This window comes from Pithys albifrons, chromosome 22, assembly GCF_047495875.1.
Source record: "Pithys albifrons albifrons isolate INPA30051 chromosome 22, PitAlb_v1, whole genome shotgun sequence".
Lineage (NCBI taxonomy): Eukaryota > Metazoa > Chordata > Aves > Passeriformes > Thamnophilidae > Pithys > Pithys albifrons.
Genome location: NC_092479.1, coordinates 7,815,017 through 7,833,690, shown reverse-complemented (window position 1 = coordinate 7,833,690; position 18,674 = coordinate 7,815,017).

The window sequence follows — 18,674 nt, the reverse complement described above, 5'->3', positions numbered from 1 at the left end:
AACCCTGTGGAAGCAAAATAAAGTCCCCGCCCCAGAAAGTCCCAGACAAGAGACTTTTATATTCAAGAAAAGTGTGGAAATGGCCTTGAACTGGCTGCTGACCTTGAGCTGTGGTGACATTTTTAGGTTTAAAATGTTGGTGTATTGTAACTGAGAATCAGTCACAAACCCTCTGCCAGTCCTGCCATTCAGAAAGAGTTGGGTGATTGGGTATCATTTGATTGAACAAAGGGAAATGATGTGGAGAGGCACTTTCCCCTGTGAAGGTCACTGTCAGGCTGGGCACAGGGAGGGCACACCTCAGGTGCTGTGGTTTGGCTCCTGTGGAGCTCCCAGGCTGGGAAATGCCTCCTTCTCCCAGGGGACACCTGAATGTGCCTTTACATGTAGTAAAGAACAGATATTTTCCTGACAGAAGTCACTGTGCCAATGCAGGGGCAGTCAGGGGCAGAACATGTGACTTCACCTGTGGCCCTGGTTTGCAGGAGGGCTTGGTGGTGCTGCTGCTCCTCAGAGAGCAGCCTTGGACCTGCTGTAGGCAAAGAAGGGCCTGGAGTAAAGGTCTTTGAAGTGAAGGGCAGGAGAAACTGCTCACTGAAGGCTGTTGTGGAACTAACCTGGACTGTGGAAAAGTGTGTGAGTTAAAACACAGTCCTGAGGGGGCAGAGCCTGTGCTGAACACCAGGAAGGACTCCAAGCTCCAAGCCTGCCTTGCCCAGAGTGTGGCAACTCCTCGTGCCTCAGGGCAGAGGCACAGTGCCCTGCAGAGGGGCTGTGGCAGTGTGGCACACACAGGGTGAGCCCCAGCAGGATCCTGGTGTGCTCCTGGAGGAGTTTCAGTTTAAAGGAGGGGTGGTGCAAAGCAGACTGCTCCTCCTTGAAGGCTCAGTCCTGTGGGCAGGCTGGGCAGTGCCTCCCTGTGCCACTGCTGGGGAGCAGCTCCTGTGCCCGGGTGGATGGGCAGAGGAGGGAACACTTTGTGGTTTGCTGGCAAGTCACCCGCTCTTTGATGCACTGCAGCAAAAGCCCTGTCTGAAAACTCTTGAGCAAAGAAGGACATTGCAGGGAGAGGGGAGGGGGGGCCGTGCACTCAAAGCTGCTGCTGCAAGCGCTGTGGCAGCCAAGCCCCGGGCTCTGCTGCGTCCCCCGCAGCCCGGGAGTGTCACTTGGCCAAGCCCACTGCCTGGTGGCTGCGGGTGGGATGCAGTGCCCTTCCCTGGGTGTCCTTCAGAGCAGAGAGGGGCAGGCATGTCCCCAGGGGCTGGTGGAGCAATTCAGGTGCGGGTCAGGAGGCTCCAGGAGGTGGATTGGACTTGGGTGAGGAGCCACCACTGCAGCCCCCGCTCTGCAGTGGCCCCAGCCAGCAGGCTGTGGGGTTCTGGGCACTGAAATGCCAGCTGTGGTGCATTGTGGCAGCAGTGCTGCTGGGCAGGAGGTGGCAGCCCAAAGGGTGGCTCTGCCGGTGCAGTGCAGGTGATCCCGGCTTGGTGGTGCAGCCTGTGCAAGGTGCCCACGCTGTGCCACGGGGCAGGCGGGCACAGGAGGGGCAGCTCCTGCATCCTGCCTGCTGGGGGTTAAAGCCCTTCAGCTGGGCAGAGCCCTTTTGGGCCCCTAACAGATCGCTGTTGCTGCAGAGGAAGGCTGCAACCTGCGGGCTGCCCTGCCAGGTGATCCGCTCTGCCCACCCATCTCACCCACAGCGGCAACAAGGAGGGGAAGAAGAGCCCACTGCGCTGTGGGGCAGGTGCAGGACTGCTGACCAGAGCCTGCCAAGGACTCACAGGAGTGCTCAGAAGGGTGGCCATCCTGCTGCACTGCTTCAAAGCTGGACCTCTTGGCGGCACAACCCGCTGGGATGTGGCCACCTTGCTCTGGAAGGACAAGCGAGCACGGTAAGGCTTTTTAACTTGGTGTCTTAAAATTAACCTGTTACCTTAACTCTTTATACTACAATCAAAGTACTGAGTTAGAGAAGAGGGGGCTCTTGTTTATATGACCTGGCATGCAATTTCTTCTGGTGCCTGTGAACTGATAGTTTAACATGGCAGAAGTAAAGTTTGCAGGAGACTTTGGAGGCAGAACAAACTTGCAGTGCTCGGTTCTTTCTGTTCTGACAGTTCCTCCGTAACACACAAGTTGGATCCATGTAATGACTGTGTTTCTGTTGGGAGGTGGCATCCACAGTATTAATGTTCAGATGATGTTTATTTTCAGACTGTTTTAAAAACCTGACTCAGATTTACATGTGGGGAGTGTTTCTGGTAGCAAAGCTCTTCACTTGGAGCACGTTAGTGGTGATGTTGGTGTGTTTAGTTGTAAGAGCAACTTGTGTGACAAAATATCTAAACCAGCCACTTGAACTGAACATGGAACTGGCACTTGTGTGCTGTTGCAGCTTGGTCTAAAGGTGGCCTTCCTTGCCATGTTCTCCTCGTGTCCTGAAGAGCTGCAGCAGCAGCAGCAGCAGCAGCCAGGGGAGATGTGGAGATCTCTGTATGAGTGTTTTCCAAAGCTTTGAGTTCCTGCAGTTCTGTTCCTCATGCCTGCTCTGTGCAGTGCCACCTCAATGGGCTCAAAGCTGCTTTTCACCAGGCAGGAATGGGCAGGGACTTTGGGGAAGGATGGATCACGAAAAGTATTTGTTTCCATGGCTGTCACTTCAGGAGCAATCAGGGTGTTGCAGTGGCAGTAGAGGAAGTGTGGCCAGGAGGACAGAGCAGGCAGGTTTCTGCTGGCCTTGCACTGTCCCTGGGTGCCAAGGCAGGTGCTGCTTCTGCCCAGCCTTCCCTCCCTGAGCACCTCTGCGTGTGAGGAACTCAACTTGACCCTGTGCTTGCAGAAAGCTCTATTTGTTCTGCAGAAGTGGAGCACACAACAAACCCACAGTGCCTGCAGTCTGCTGGGTGGGGAGGAGGGAGCTGACAGCAAAAAGCCCAGTTTTCTTAGACTGCCTGACAAAGAACCAGCCCCCCACCTGTGAACTAGCAGGGGAAAATGTGGTGGGTTTCTCCCAGTTGGCTCTGCAGGAGCCTCTCCCATCCGTGCCCCTCCTCAGCCCTGTGTGCCTGCAGAGGTCCCTGCTGGGGATGTCCCACCGGGTTAGAGCAGGACAGGCCACCTCTCTCCCAGGACAGGGTGTCCCCTCTCCCAGCAGAGGGAGGCAGCAGCACACCAACCTCAGCTGCTCTGTGCTCTTCCAGCCTTGGTGTCACTAAAACCAGGCAAACAAAACCCCACAACACCTCGCCAAGTAAAGATTCATTTCTTTTGCTGCTCAGTGACAAAGCCTTTGAGTAGCAGGAATTGCTACCTGTAATTGCACCAGCTAATCCTCCCAGCAAGCTCTGTCCTTCACCTCGGGAGCTATTCTTAGTTCAGTCCCTGCTGGATTCCTGACAGAGCAAATGCTGAGGCTTGGTGTGTGCCTTTGGATAGATCAGTTAAATGAGTGAACTGCAAAGTATCTTCTCTTTTAAACCATTCAAGAGGTTAATGGGGGCCCTGCTTTTCCCAAGGAGACAAGTCCAGTTCTGATGGAAATGCTAAGGAAGTGGTGGAAGTGCTGATGGATGAACTTGGTGAGCTGCAGCTGGCCTTAACAGAGTGGATGACTTCAGTTTCTTGTGACTCTGCTCTGATGACCTTAGTCCAAAAATCTCTTTTGTCCTTTTGCCTGCTTTGGTCTGAAGCTGGGGCTCCACCTTGGTGCTCCCCACTTGTTCCATCAGAATCCCTGTGCCATCCAGGCCCTGGTCCTGTGACCCTGGGCAGGAATGACACAGTCCAGGAGGGGTTTACCAGCTCTTTGAAGAAGGTTCTGTTTCTTGGAGGAGTAATGTGGCTGCTGTGCCCTCAGGGGCATTTCCCCCCACCCTGAGACTACAGGACAGGTTTTTACACTGACATCTCCTACTCCTTTTCTGCAAAGTGCCTCAGCTTGGGGCTGTTGCAGCCTGGTGGACTCTGGTGTGTCTCAGTCCAGCCGTAAGTCTGTTCTAACAGGGCAGGGGCAAGGCATGTCAGAGTGCTGAGGTGTCCCTGAGCCAACTGCTGGGTGCCACCTGCATGGAGATCTGGGGGTGTGTCCTTGCATCCACAGCTACCTGATCACAAGGGAGGGAGAATCTTCCTGAGAAACAAAAATCCTCATTTTGAGTCTGGTGCATGTCTGAGCACGGCCAGACTACCTGAGTGAGGAAGGCACCTGAGTTTGGGCAGTCAGAAGGTTCAGTTGTCACTGGGAACACACTCAGCTGTCTGGAACATCATCCCTTGCTCTGTGCTGGAGTTGGTTTGGTTCCTCATGCTCATTGCTCTGCTTCTGTTTCCTGTTTCTGCGAAAAGGGGAAACGTTCATAGGCTGTTCTACCCACAGAGTGTGTTGGGAAAGCATTTTCCAGTGATCTTGGAGCTCACTGAGGCTGATCACTCTGCTCTGTGCTTACCCCTTTGTGTCAGGGACGTTGTGCCCATCTCATTAGCTGAAATTAACCCTTCAAAGTGTGCCTGTACAGGCATGTCTGTCTGCAGCAGTCGTGCCAGAGGACAGTCCAGGGAGAAGGGACCTGCAGAGGAGCTGAGCAGAGCTGGACTTGTGCTTGGGTTTTCAAGTCAGTGAGTTCATGACAGCTGACGTTCCTCCAGCAGCCTGAGAACTTCTCCTGGGCTGATGTTCAAGTTCCAGCTGGTTAATGTGTCTTAGTCACCAGCCCTTGTCCACCTCGTTGCTGCAAGAGGAGCTTCAGCAGAGCCACTGCGGGGAGAAGCAACAAGAGGCTGCGGCACAAGAGGTGTTGTTGTTTCAGGATGAGTCAGGAGTGAAATGTGCCTTTGTGCTCTCACACCATGGCACATGTGAGGCTGCTCATCAGGCAGATATTCCTGGTGGTAACTGCAGGCTGGGAGCCTGCACACACAGCCAGTGGGTCCTGCCCTGCCAGCCCAGCCAGGGAACCTGTTCAAACCTTGGCACTGCAGCTGGGTGCCTTCCACACTCTCTTGCTGCTCAGCTTTCCCAGCTCAGGTGCCACCCCAGGTGTTTCTGCAGTGGAAGATGCAGAACAGGTTCTGGAGGTTTGTCAGGTTGATGTGAAGACCTTGGGCTGTGCTTCAGCCAGGTCTTACTTGGCCTCTGAGCAACCCTCATCACACAAAGTGCCTGGTGAGCAGGCACAAACACAACCCTGAGCACAGGAACTGGTGTTGCACACACAGTATTTCTGTTCATTCTTAACAGGTCACTCAGCTGTAATTAAGGTAACTGGATCCCCTGCTTATTACAGGTTCACAGCTACAAAGTCCTCAGCTTATCTGCCCTTGCAGAGGAGATCTGGAAACTTGTACTTTGGGGAAAGCCTGAGGTTTTTTTCCTCCTGCTAATCAAGCATTTTGTCATCTCTATGTTAAAGTGATGAGTTTTGAGGGGAGAAAAGTCATAATTAGTGCCTTGTGACTGACAGTTTACATGAGTGTCCCTGAATCTGCCTCCATGGTGGGACCAGGGAGGGGAGAGGGCTGGGATGGATGGGGAGGAGTTGGGAACTTAAAGGAGGCACTGAAACCATTGTTTTCCTCCACATTATTTGGAGACAGTCTTTTGGCCACGGTAAGTACAGGGGTAACTTGGTGTTAAACTCTGAGTTTCTGTCAAGGGCTGGGAGTTGTGGAGGGTGCTGGGAGGGCAAATGATGGGACTGATTTTCTGGGCTGCAGAGAGCTCTCTGCTGTCCCTTATGGAAAAGAAAGGCTGCTCAGAAGTTGGCTTTTCTGGGTTTTTCACTATTTTATTTGGAAGCTGTCAGTTTAGAAGTTGGAGGAAGCTGGAAGCCTCAGTTTGAAGTAGGAGAGCCCTGGTGAATTGTTTGACCAAGGGCAGAGTTGGCCCTTTTGGCTGCCTGTTGCTGTTAACACTGTTCAACACCTCCCACTCCTTCCCAAGGGGACTCTGCTCTGCATCCTTTCCATCTGGGGGAAGAGAGTGAAGGGCTCATCCCCTTCTAGTACAAGCTTAGGGAAGTCTGTGCATAGGGCTAATTTATTTTAAAAATATGTTTGTAGAAACGCATTTAAAAAAAAAAAAAAAGAATTCCTTGGAGCTGTTGGATATCCCACTCACCCCTGTCACACCACGAATCCTGAGCCCCTTTTCCTCCCCCAGCTGCACCCTGAGGTGATGCCAGGGAGGAAAAGGGCACCTGGAGGAAGGTGGTAATTGTGGACTCACCCAGTAAATCCTGTGCTGTGCTGAAATCTGAATCTGGCCCTGTAGATTTATTAAGGAAAGTAAATGTGACCACTCACTGACACAAAGGAGAGGAAAAATACCTGCACTGTGTATTGGGAGGAGGCTGCTGAGCTCTGCCTCTGAAGGGCTCGTTATTAATTAGCTGCGTGCACAGTGAGTGCTCCTCTGGAGAGCCAGGAGGGAGGGGAAGGCACCTCCTTCAACCTGCAGTTGGTAACGATTAGTGCTGGGGGAGAGCAGGGGGTGCAGCTTTGGGGTGTCCTGAAGGTGCAGGAGGAACTCTCAGTGCTGGGGAGAGCAGGGGGTGCAGGATGGGTGTCCTGAAGGTGCAGGAGGAACTCTCAGTGCAGGGGGAGAGCAGGGGGTGCAGTGCAGGATGGATGTCTAAAGCTGCAGTTTGTACCCATCAGTGCTGGGGGAGAGCAGGGGGTGCAGGATGGGTGTCCTGAAGGTGCAGGAGGAACTCTCAGTGCTGGGGAGAGAGCAGGGGGTGCAGCTTTAGGATGTCCTGGAGATGCAGGAGGAACTCTCAGTGCTGGGGGAGAGCAGAGGGTGCAGTGCCAGGTGGGTGCCCAAAAGCTACAGGAGGAGCTCCCCCTGAGCCCTGGGGTGAGTCTGGGGGTGCATCTCCCCCCTGGGTGCTGCTCTGTGCCCCTCAGCTCCCACTCGCCTTTGCCACTTACCGAAGCCTCTGGTGGCATCGCAAACTTGTGGGTCACGTCCCTTTGCCAGGAAGAATCCTGGAGAAATCTTTGCGTTCCTCCCGACCTGCGCTTTTTCAGTGAAACGCACTCAATTCAGCCCTGGCACAGGGAGGTTGCAGCCCAGGGAAGCTGCAGCGCTCCTGTATCCCACTCCCTGGCACCCGTGGTGCTGTGTGGGCAGCACTGGGGCCCCGTGCCACGCAGTGCCCGTGGTGGGTGCGGGAGGTCCCTCCCTGGGACACCCCCGGGGCCGGCTCTGCGCTGCTGCCTCTGGCCGGGCAGGCTCAGGAAGAGCCTTCATTTGGGCTTGTCTGGGCTTGCCCAGGCCTGAGCCTGCCTTTGTCTCTGCGATCCAGGGATGGGGAGGGTCGGGACGGATCGGCCCCTGCGCTCGGAGCGGCTTTGGAGCCCTCCCGGAGAGACCCCACCGAGTCTGCCATGCCCGAGCCCTTGGGGCTTCATCTGTGCCCAGGTAAGCGCAGCCTGCGGGGATTTGCTGTCCTGCCTGCAGTGTCCGTGTGTCTCTGCCTGTCCTGCCAGCCCCTCGCAGAGCCTGGGGGTGTCTGGGGGGCTGTGCAGGAGTCTGGGGGGCTGTGGAAGGTGTCTGGGGGGTTGTGGGAGGTGTCTGTGCAGAGGCACATCTTGGGAGGCTCTCAGAGCTCTTGGTATCATGTAGGAAATGTTACAGTGACTGCCCTTGCTAGTCTGTCATGTTGGGACAAAGAATGTTTCCCTTCTCCTTTTTTTTTTACCCCTTCCCTCTTCTGAAACCCCTTCCTTCAAGCCCTTCACACACAGATGCACTTTAGAGTTGGGGCGCTGGTGACTGTCTCATTTTTGAGGGATCCCAGGAAGCAGCAGCACCCAAAAGCAGCCGTGTGAGCTCCCCTTGCCTGGCTGTGCTGCAGCTGCACCGGGGGGGAGCTGAGGATGCCCCGGGGCTGCCACATCCAGGAGAGGAGGTACCTGAATGGTGGAACGAGCCACTGATTCATTGGCATGTCGAGTATTTACATGGGGGCTCACAAAGCTGAAAGGCTAATTATTTGCAAAGAGCTGGCAGTTCTTGCCCTCTCCTGCTCCACTTGGCACAGCCAGCCCTCTCCATCCCATTGCCAGGGGTGTTACCTGGCTCCAGGTGTTGCCTCCACATTGCCCGTGGAATGGGAAGGATAAATGATAGTCCAGATGCTGCTCACATGGGGAGGAGAGCTGTGTTAGGCTGCGTTGTGCTGTGTCTGCCTTTGCTCCCACTGCCCTGTTCAGCCCTCCTGAGAGCTGGCAAAGTGCAGCTGGGCTGTACCCGGGCTGGTGCCCCGAGCATCACTCACCTGCTCAGCAGGAGCTTCCAGGTGTCTGCAGATGCCTCTGGGATTGTCTGGGTGACTGGTACATTCAATAAGACCTTTCCATGACTTAGAGCTGCCTCAGGTGAGAGTTGGAAAAGGCACAGGGAGTCATGTCAGATCAGGGGTGAACACCAGCCCATCAGAGCTCAGTCAACACCAGCAGGTTTGTGTTGTTTCCCCTCTCAGGAGCATCTCACAGAGGGTGGGCTGAAGGGATAAGAAAGTTTGCTTTATATTCTGTAGACAGACATGCTTTGCATTTTTGACATAAAATATATTAGTTTGTAATCAACCTACCTCTCATCTGAATAGTCTGTTTGATACTTTATTAGCTTTGTATGTGCCAGGGTGGTTTGGAGTTCCCACATCCTGAGGGTGAGTTTGGCTGATTGTTATTGGCATCTTCCAAAGGGTGATAATCCTTTCTCTTGTGTGAGAGGGTACAGCCCATGCCAGCTGGGGAAGAAGATGCACTTTTGGGGATCACCTGAGGGTAACAAATGTAGAAATAAGTGGGTCTGGCCTTGGAGAAAAAAAAAAGGAGAGAGGCATGTCCAGAAGGAGGTTCTGTAAAGGTCCTCCTGATGGAGGAGCCTGAGATTAACAAGGGAGAAAGGGCAGAACTGCTCTGACTGTGAAATCCCTGCTATGGATCGGCCTGGCAGCATCCTCCTGTCCCAGCAGGTCAGGAACTTCTTGAGCTGGCTAACCTTGCCTTTCCCAGCCCCATCTGGTCTATAAACCCCCAGGTTTGTGTTTGGCCTGAGACGGGGAGGGGAGGGGAGGCTCCTGCCAGCCCTGCCAGCCCTGGAACTCTGTGAACGATCCCTGTGCATTGCCTGGTTCCTGAGTCACAGCTCAGCCTCCCCTGCAGCGCCCTGGCCCCTGCTCAGGCCACTCCCAGGCCTTGAATCAGCACAATCCCTCACTGGTGTCCTCAGCTGGCACTGGGGCTGCAGAGGGCAGTGCCTGGGCAAAGGGGCAGCCCCGCCCCTGGGAGCTCTGGCAGCACCACAGCCTTGGATGCACCAGCAGCATTTACTGCCCAGCTCAGACCAGCAGCAGTTCCTGCCCAGCTCAAATCAGCAGAATTTACTGCACAACTCAAATCAGCAGCAGCTCCTGCCCAGCTCAGACCAGCAGCATTTACTGCCCAGCTCAGACCCAGCAGCATTTACTGCCCAGCTCAGACCCAGCAGCATTTGCTGCCCAGCTCAGACCAGCAGCATTTGCTGCCCAGCTCAGACCAGCAGCATTTGCTGCCCAGCTCAGACCAGCAGCATTTACTGCCCAGCTCAGACCAGCAGCATTTACTGCCCAGCTCAGACCAGCAGCATTTACTGCCCAGCTCAGACCAGCAGCAGCTCTTGCCCAGCTCAGACCAGCAGCATTTACTGCCCAGCTCAGACCAGCAGAATTTACTGCCCAGCTCAGATCAGCAGCAGTTCCTGCACAGCTCAGGCTGTGTTCCCCTGAGCTGAGTGAGCAGCTGAAAATCAGGTTCAGAATGCAGGTCCTGCAGGTGGAAACACTGCCCAGCCTCCCCCAGGACTCCTTTCCCTTGCCCTTCTGTCACCTCTTTCCGTGGATTTGGCTCTCTGCAAAGCACAGTCAGGCAGTTGCTGGTCCTGCCTGTGCCCTCCTCAGTCCTGCCTCATTTTCAGCAGCTGTGACTCAGTGCCAAGGGATTGTTCCACTTCCTCCTGAGCCTGAGCTGGGCCATGGGAGTGGTGGCTCTGCGTGTGTGGGGAGGAGCTGGAGCTCCGTCCTGGGAGCCAGAACTGCTGAGTTTGTAGCAGGTGTTGGCACCTCTGTGGAGCCTCTGCTCACCCTCCCTGTGCCCTGCCAGGCCCAGGGGCAGGCAGGAAGGTGGCATCAGCTGGGCATTCAGATGGACCTGAGGTTCTGCTGCCAGCTGGACCAGCTCCCACCACAGCACTGCAAGGAACTGGTAAATCTCTTTGCTATCTGGGGACGTGTCCACTCATCTCCTAAGCAAAGGTTCTGCTGGGTGATTAATTAAGGAAAGGCAAACAGGAGTTGTTAAGCAGCTTGTGTCCTGTGTTTGGGGAACTGGGATGCTACAGGGAATTTGGAGGAGGAGAAAGTGGCAGGGAAAATGTGATAATAATAACGGTGCTTAACGAGCCTTGCCAGGAGACCCAGCCCAGGACTGTTTTCTGGTGCCTCAGCACTTGGAGCAGTTGCAGGAGAAGGTGGGATGATACAGCACTGCTCTGGAAACTTCTGGGGACACTCAACCCAAACTCAGGACTGCAGGATGGCTGTCAAATCAGTCAGAATTTATCAAATGTATTCTTATCTTTAAAAGGAAAGCCTGTCTGTAAGGGTAACAGTCAGGAAAACTGTATTTAGTGAAGCAAGACCCTTCCTGTCCTACCTGAAGGTTCAGAATAGGAAAGACAGACACCAGCTTTGGGGGAAAGGACAGAATTTGTTCTCATTCTGCAGCCACCACGAGTGGTTTGGGACAGAATCTTGGAATTGCTTGGGTTTAAGATGATTTTTCTCTGGGATGGCAGTTCATGCTGGTGAGCAAACAGACTCAGCTGGACATCACTTCTAATTCCATGGTTTAGGAAGAGAGGGTTGGTTAAAACAGCCCATATAAAAGCCCTGAAAATCCTGATGTAGCTTTGAGGTCAGCCTTGTTTAACAGGCAGCTGAGCCAGCTGATATCCAGGAGTCTCTTCCATATAAATCTTTCTGAAATGTGGAAACTGTTCCTTCATCCTTTTCATTCACACTCTCTCCTGTTGCTGGATTTCATCCACAGATTTCACAGACAGAAGTTCAGCTTTGTTTTGCCTTCCAACAGGAATTATTTGAAGAGGCAGAGGGTCTGTTTCCATCAGGCTTTTTCAGCAGGAAGGCTCAACTCTTTAGTGAAACTCTGTCAGTTTTCAGTTCTGAGGGTGGTCAGAGTGTAAAACTGCACTTGTTGACAGAAGGATGACACAATGCTGGGAATGAACCTGAAACAAACAGGATTAATGAAATGAAGCTTGTGCTGTCACATATTTCAGTGCTGACCAAGAGCTTGCTGCAGATCTCACCTGACAAGACTCTTCACCTTTCTTGGAATGCAGTTTTGCTGTAACAGGAGAGCCTGTCCACCCTCCACACCCCTCAGCCTGTTGTACAGTCGTGAGTTCATCACAGGCCGAGTCCTTGGGCTGTCACATGATCCACCAAACAGCTTTTCCTGCTGCTCTGTCACCCCTTCAGTGGGAGTCAGGACAGGTTGGCATCCAGGCACTCAACCCAGCACAGGATCCAGGTGAGTTGCTGTGATCTGTGCACACAAATTCCCACATTCCTCAGCCTCATGTGTGCCCCAGGGAGGATGAAAGATGAAGTTGGATCTTCCTCATCTGTACCAGGCTGGTTTGCTGTCCTATGGCTGTGCTTGTCCCTGACCTGTTAATTGCCTTTGGGATAGTCTGGGCTGTTCTGGTCCTGATGGGAGATGGTGGAGGGATGATCAGGTCATGGTTTAAACAAGACAGATCCTTCCAGAAAGGGACAAGTTTGCAGGATGAAAAGATGGGAACTGTTGTCAAGTCTTGATTTTGAGGTTTTGGAATTGTTTGCTTTTTTCCTCAGGGTGAAAAGGTTTCAGTCAAGGAGTGGTTTGTGAATTAATTGGTGTCCTGGGCCATGGGAATGGAGCCCCTGTTCTGTCACCACGATGCCAGGTGGGTGTTCCTGTCCCAGCTGTCCTGCTGGGTTGATGTGCAGTTACAGCCCCTCCTTTCAGCTCTGTCAACCCCCCTTGGTGTTACACAGAGGGCAGGAGCTTTGCCCACCCCCTGCACTGGCATCCTGTGGGATGGAGGCCACTGACACTTGTCATGGCTTAATGCACCAAACCCAGATTAGTCTTGGACTCCTGCCTGTGTTTTATAAAAAGGTGCTCCCCAGAGCTGCCCATCTCAGGGACGTGGTGGCAGCCACAGGTTGGGGTTGGAATGTCTGTTTTCAGCCTGAAATGTTTCCAGTCCCTGCCTTCCAGCTGGTGCTCCTGCCTTCCTCTGCAGGATGGGAGGGTTCTGGCAGCTTCTTGGAAGGGGAAATGTAATTTCACTGAGCAAAACAAGGTGGAAGCAGGAAAGAATCAAGAATCCAGAATCGAGGGTCTCAGCTCTGTGTTGCTCTCCAAACACAAACCAAATTCTGGAGTTTTTAAAGTTTGTAATTCATAACCTGGTGCCTCAGGAGGGGGAGTAGAAGCTCAGATGTCTCAGAACATGCAGGTGCAGTGTGAGCAGTGGGTCAGTGGGAGGAATCAGAGGCTGATGGAACCACTGAGCTCCTCGTGATGCAGTGTTGGACCTTGACACCCTCGTGTCACACAGGAGGCCCTCGAGCAATAACCTGTGATGCAAGACCTAAGGAGTGCTTTGCTTTGCCCTGCAGGTTGTCTTCTCACATGTCCATGTGTTTCCAGGCACTGAGGACTGCAGGAATGCCAGAGAACACCACGTCTTGTGCCTCTCAGGCTGTTCCACAAGTGTAAGAGGAAAGTCCAAGGGCTTTAGGACAAGTAAGTGTTGGTGCCTTTCTCCTTTTTGTTCCCGGTGAGTTTTTCTGTCCCACCCCTGTGTGTGACCCCAGGGCAGGGCTGGGCAGGCAGGGGAACCCCCAGCACTTGAAACAACTTGGTGTTTTTAAACAACTTGGTGTCTTTAAACAACTTGGTGTCTTTAAACAACTTGGTGTCTTTAAACAACTTGGTGTCTTCAAACAACTTTGTGTCTTCAAACAGATGTTTAGTAGTCTTTGTTCCACTGCCCTGCCCCAGTGCTGGTGTGTGAAATGTGGGACTCACTGCAATAAATGTGGATTGCAGACAAGCTGAGCTTCTCTTGGTAATATTTGTAGCTCTCAGAGGCCATACCAGGGTCTGGGGTAAGGGACAGGTTATGGCCCAGTTGAAGGGGTTGAGCCTCCTCTGCCCTGACTGCTCTTTCCCTCAGCTCTGCCACAGCTGCTTCACTGACTCTGTTTGTCCCCAGAGCCTGAATGAAGGAGAAGAGGAGGATTTCCAAGGAGCTGCCCACTCTATCCCAGTGTGATGCCAGCTGTGAGTGTTTCTTTGGCAGTGTCTTAGCTGGTTGTTGTGAGCAATAGTCAAGGAAGCAATCAGCAAGTATACTGCCCTAGAAGTGCTGCACATTGTTGGGCTGCCTCTCCCTACAGCTGCTGGGGCTCCAGGGCTGCTGCCCTGGGCTGTCTGAGCTGCAGCCTGGGCTGCTGATGGAGCAGAAATGCCACAGGATGTTGGATGTCACTGCCCCACAGAGGACGTGAAGAAAAGAGGAGATGAACATGTTGCAAGTTGTTCTTTCTTTGTCCTCCCCACGTGCCTGTTCCTGAGTGTAAAATGCCAGCTATTGTTGGGAACTGCAAAATGCAACCCTGGGGCCTGGGAGAATAGGGAGAATTCATCTGAAATGATCTCAGGGCAGTTGACTCCCCTGCAGTCACTGCTTCTCTGGGCAGCAGCTTGTTCTGCAAATATGAGTGTATTGCACTGCAAAGACTTGGACTTGGGCCCAAAACTGAGCTGATTTTTCTGGGAAAGAATTAGAATTCAATTACACAATGAGAAATTGCCTCTTACTTTGTCTGGGTAAGGAGGAGGCAAAGGGGATTTATGGGAAGGACAAACCCACAATCTACAAGAGCATCCCAACATTGGAAGAAGGGAAGGCCTTGCCTAAATCTCATTTAAACCTTCACTAATCACACAGAGGAGAAGAGTTTACTTTAATTGAGACCAACCAAGTTGCTTTCATCTTGTGTCTCACTATGACCATCAGTTCCAGGCTTTTTGTGGGAAGAAACCAGAATTTGTTGTTACAGGGAATGAGAATGGCTGAAAAAATCATGGGTTGGTTGCCATGAAGATCCCTGCAGAAAGTGCCACTGTGTAAGTGCCCTTTGTGGTGCCCTTTCCCCACCTGGCACTGCTCTGTGTGTGGGGCTGAGCTGGGTGGGGGCTCATTGGGACTGATGCAAAGCCTGGAATGTGCTTGGGGTGACAAACCTGCCCCACTCCCCTGGGATTGCTGAGCAACTTCCCTGTGCTCATCAAGTCAGTGGGTTTGAATTCCAGGTTATCAGGGAATGTTCTGCTCTTTGGGTGTCCTGGGCAGACCTGGGCAGAGGTGGCAACTCTGACCTGATGTTTTAAACCCCATTTTCAAGGTCATGTTTGGGTTTTGGACAGTAGGTGTTGTGTCCTTGTGCCAATGAAAGAAAGAGTCTCCTGGGCTCTGTTGGACCCTTTCCCTTTAGTAGAATTGTCTGTTTGTTGCTTTGCTGCTCATCTGAGGGAGGCTTTGGGCTCAGTGACCAGGGCAGCTGATGTGCCTCCTGATTTCCTGCTTGAGGCTCTCATTATTATTGGCTTTGATATTCCTGTCTCATCTGTGTTAACAGCACAGGCTGCAGGCAGCCCTGTCTGCTGCAAAGTTTATTTTATCTCTGCAGGTCAATTTACAGAGAAAACACCCCCCAAAAATCCTGGATTTGACCTATTTTCTGACTGCTAATTATAAGATGTGCAGTCCATGTATTTTTACAGTAGGTGTTGAGAATGGTAGAAAATCAGCATTGAAAGATTGCCACAAACCCAGCACAGAGACAGCCCCTCTGGACTGTGTGTAAATGCCCTTTCCAGCCCTTTCCCAAAGTGCCACAATCCCTTGCTGAGTCTGAGCTGGGTGGCCTTAAAACCAGCTCTGAAAGGCAACATTTCTTGTTTGCTCATGGCATGCTCTGTTTCATTATGAATGCACAATATCAACACCTTTCTTTTTCTCCACACAGCCACAGCATGAAGGAATATCCCCTGTTAATCCCCTCATTTAAATTTGAAATTAAAACCTATCACAACACTTGGAGCATCCTTTAATCCATTGATTGTCTCTGGCTGGATTCCAGCACTGGAACTAATTCCACTCTGCCTGCAAAAAATTCTCATTGCTCCTGCCTTTATTTTTTTTTATTTTTGAGAGCTGCTGGCTCCAATCCTTGTGCCATCCCTGCAGTCTGACTGCACATTTTCATGCTGATGGAGCTGTTTAAAATGACTAAGCATCTCTGCTGGAGGGATGCAGGGAGTGCTCTGTGCTGGGTGAGCAGCAGGTCCTGCCTCAGCAGCTCTGTACAAACCCCCTGCTCTGCCCTTCCTGTGCACTGGGCATGGCAAAGGAAAGGCTGCAAATCCCAGGGGCATCTTCCTCCAGCAGGTTTTTCCAGAGCCATGTTTGCCTTGGGACTGTTCTTCTGTCCCCCTGCTGAGCCTGCCAAGAGTTGAAAATGTGTTCCCCCAAGAGCTGGAAATTTATTCCTCCACCAGTTGTGTGGTGTTGGTCTGGCCCAAGGGACTGACTCTGAGTTTGTGTTTAAGGAATGCCAAGGAGCAGCAGTTCAGTGCCAGGGTTGGCACTCAGAGCCTGGTTCCCCTGGAGGGCACAGCCCCCTCATCCTGCTGAACAAGGGGGTGGGAAGCAGAAAAGGGGATATTCACCCACAAGTAGCAGCAGTAGAGAAAGTCAAGGTGTTTGGTCTTGCATAATCAAGATAAAATAGGAATTCAGGCAGCATTTGCTAATTCCAGAGGACTTGGAATGAATTGAAAGGAGTTTTATTTAAACTTATTTGCAGCCAGTGCAGTGGCACGAGGGCACCTTGGGTGGTACCTGTGGCCACATTGGCTCTTGTCCTGTGATCAGCTGTCCCTGGAGCAGAGCAGGAGCTGCTGGTCTTGGGGCTGTCTGTGATGTCTGCACCTATTTGACCAACTGTTTAGTCAAACACTTGTTTAGTGTTCTTAGTAGATATGTGGGGAATGCATTTCCTTGGGTTTTTTTTTTTACTTGGCCCTTCTAAATCTGTGTGGAGAAGGTTTTTGTCTGGAGGGACCAGCTAATGAGGGACTTCTGAAGGCTCTGAGTGATCCCTCTGGAGTTTTTGGAGCAGCCCAGGGTGCCTTTCAGCAGAGCTGTGTCCAAAGCTGTATGAATGTCCACCCAACATGGAACAGAAGGGGTTAATAAAGTCAAGGATTAGGTCCCTGATCTGTGCCAGGACTGCTGGAAATGTGGACTTTTTTTTTGGTCACATGCTGGAAAAAGCACCAAAGGACAAGCATGAGGATTTTCACCTCTGAGAAGCCTTTCCTTGACCACACTGCCCTGGCTCCCCTTTCAGCTGGTGCAGTGAACCCAAGGATCAGGTGATGGCTTAGAAAAATGGTCCCATTCTGCTGGAAATGAAGAGCTCAGATGCTGGGGAAACTGTTGGCTGCCTTGGTTTGATTGTGTTCCAATTCCAGAGCTGGGTTTCTGCTTCCAGAGGACCAGGTTTAACTCTTGGCTGGGTGTTCTCACCCTCACCCAGAGCCCTGCTGGGCACAGCCAGGCTGGGCACAGGATCTGTGCCAGGGGAAGGGTGTGCAGGGTGTGTTCATTTTGCACTGCTGGGTGTGCAATTGCTGCAGGCTGAGCCTGAGGAGGTAATGAGTGTAAGGAACAGTTGTGCTCCCTTCCTTGATTGCAATTAGCTGCATGCTGGTTTGAAAACTGAAGCATTGAAGAGTTCTGGTTATTTCAATACTCATCTGCCTTTTTGTGTGCAGTAAAACTGGGCTCAACTTTTATTTTTTCCCAGGCTCCTACTTGAAAGTGCTGTCAAAACTGTGGGCACTTGGAGGGGTGGGAAAAGGTGACCAAAATCCTTTATCAGAGATGGAGAAAGGGTGAAGTTCTTGTTAGATCAGGACAGTGATGGGGAAAAGAGCCCTCCTGCCTGGACCAGCAGTGACCTCTGCTGGGTGGAGAGGCTGCTGGGGGTGCTGGCAGAGCTGGCACCTGCAGGCACAGGGTGTTTGTTATTCCATCTGTGGCCTCAAAGTGGAGGTGCTGAAGGGAACTTGGGGTCTCTTGGCTGAGATGTCAGAAACAAACAGCTATAAATGGTGCAAGGTCTTCTCTTCCCCCCGTGTGTGCTCTGAGGGGATGGGAAATGGTGTCTTGGTGGTTCAGGAGAAGCTCAGACTCCACCCCCGGGGAACTCAGGGTTGGCCTTTGAGCACATCAGGAGGGTAAAACACAGCAGGGCCAGAACTTCTGCTCCTGTGCCTTTCCCTGGAGTGTCTTCACTCTGGTAGAAGCTGTGCCAGTGCTCTGGCACTGTGTCCAGGAGGGCAGCAGAACTGGCACAAGGCCTCGTGTCTGTGACATGCAGAGGGCTCTGGGCTCCCAATAATCCCTTACCAGCCCTAAGACATCAGACCAGGCTCCCAGTAATGGAGCCTCAGCCCAGCTCCCTGCCCAGCTGCAGAGCCAAAGGAAAAACTCCTTGTTGAAGCCATCTTTTTGAAAGGAAATTTTTAAAGGTTATGTCAGTGCATTCTGTCTCAGAGTGGAGGTGAATTTATGTAGTCACAGCTCAACCAGTGCTTTGTAAGATGCAGAGTCCAGCCTGGGTATCAGAAAGCTCTTTTAGTGACTGGTGAGGTGAATTCAAGTCAGGAAAGAAGATTTATTTTTTTTCTTGTCTTTTCACCAAATACCAGGGTTGCTTCATCTCCCTGTGCCTTAAAATCCACCTGAAAGGGAAGTTCTCAAAGGGGATTTTTCCTTGTGTGTGTTGCTTTATGAAAAGCCACTTGCTTCAATTTTCACTCCTGAGCTCCAGACAATGCTGCCTTTGAGCTGACATGTGTCTTTGGGCAGTGTCCAAATATTTCTGTTCCCTGCACAAGTGCAGGTTCCTGGGGAATGGAGGGAGGGATGTGTGTTTGGGCAGAGACTGCTGTGCCACTGCCCTGCAGTGAGAGGGGAGCAGCACCCACAGGACAGGGACGCCACAGAGTGCTGGGTGGAGGTCTGGCAGGTGCAGATGCCAAGAAAGTGAAAGCTGGTGGGAATCTTTAGTAAGGAGTTATTTGCCTTTTATTACTCAGTTTTGGAGCATGAAATCCTCATGTATGTCTTGCTGTTGAGTGGTGACTTCTCTGTGTACACGTCTCATATTCCTATTTTAGAAGACAGAGAATCCTCTGCCCACCTTATTTCTGATTGCAAAGGCAAAGCCACATCCCTCAGTTGCTTCTGCAGCTTATGCTGACCTGGCAAACTCCTTTTTTAAAAGGGAATATCTGAATTACAGCCACAAGTTGAGGAAATGCAAACTCTGTGCTTATCTTGAGTCACTGTCTGGCAAGACCTAATTAAGCCACATCCATCCCCCAAAATAAAAGCAACTCTCAAAGGCAGAGGCTGTTTGGTGATGTGGTTTGTCTGGATGTTTGTGATAGGTGGGTGAGTGTCTTGTGCTATA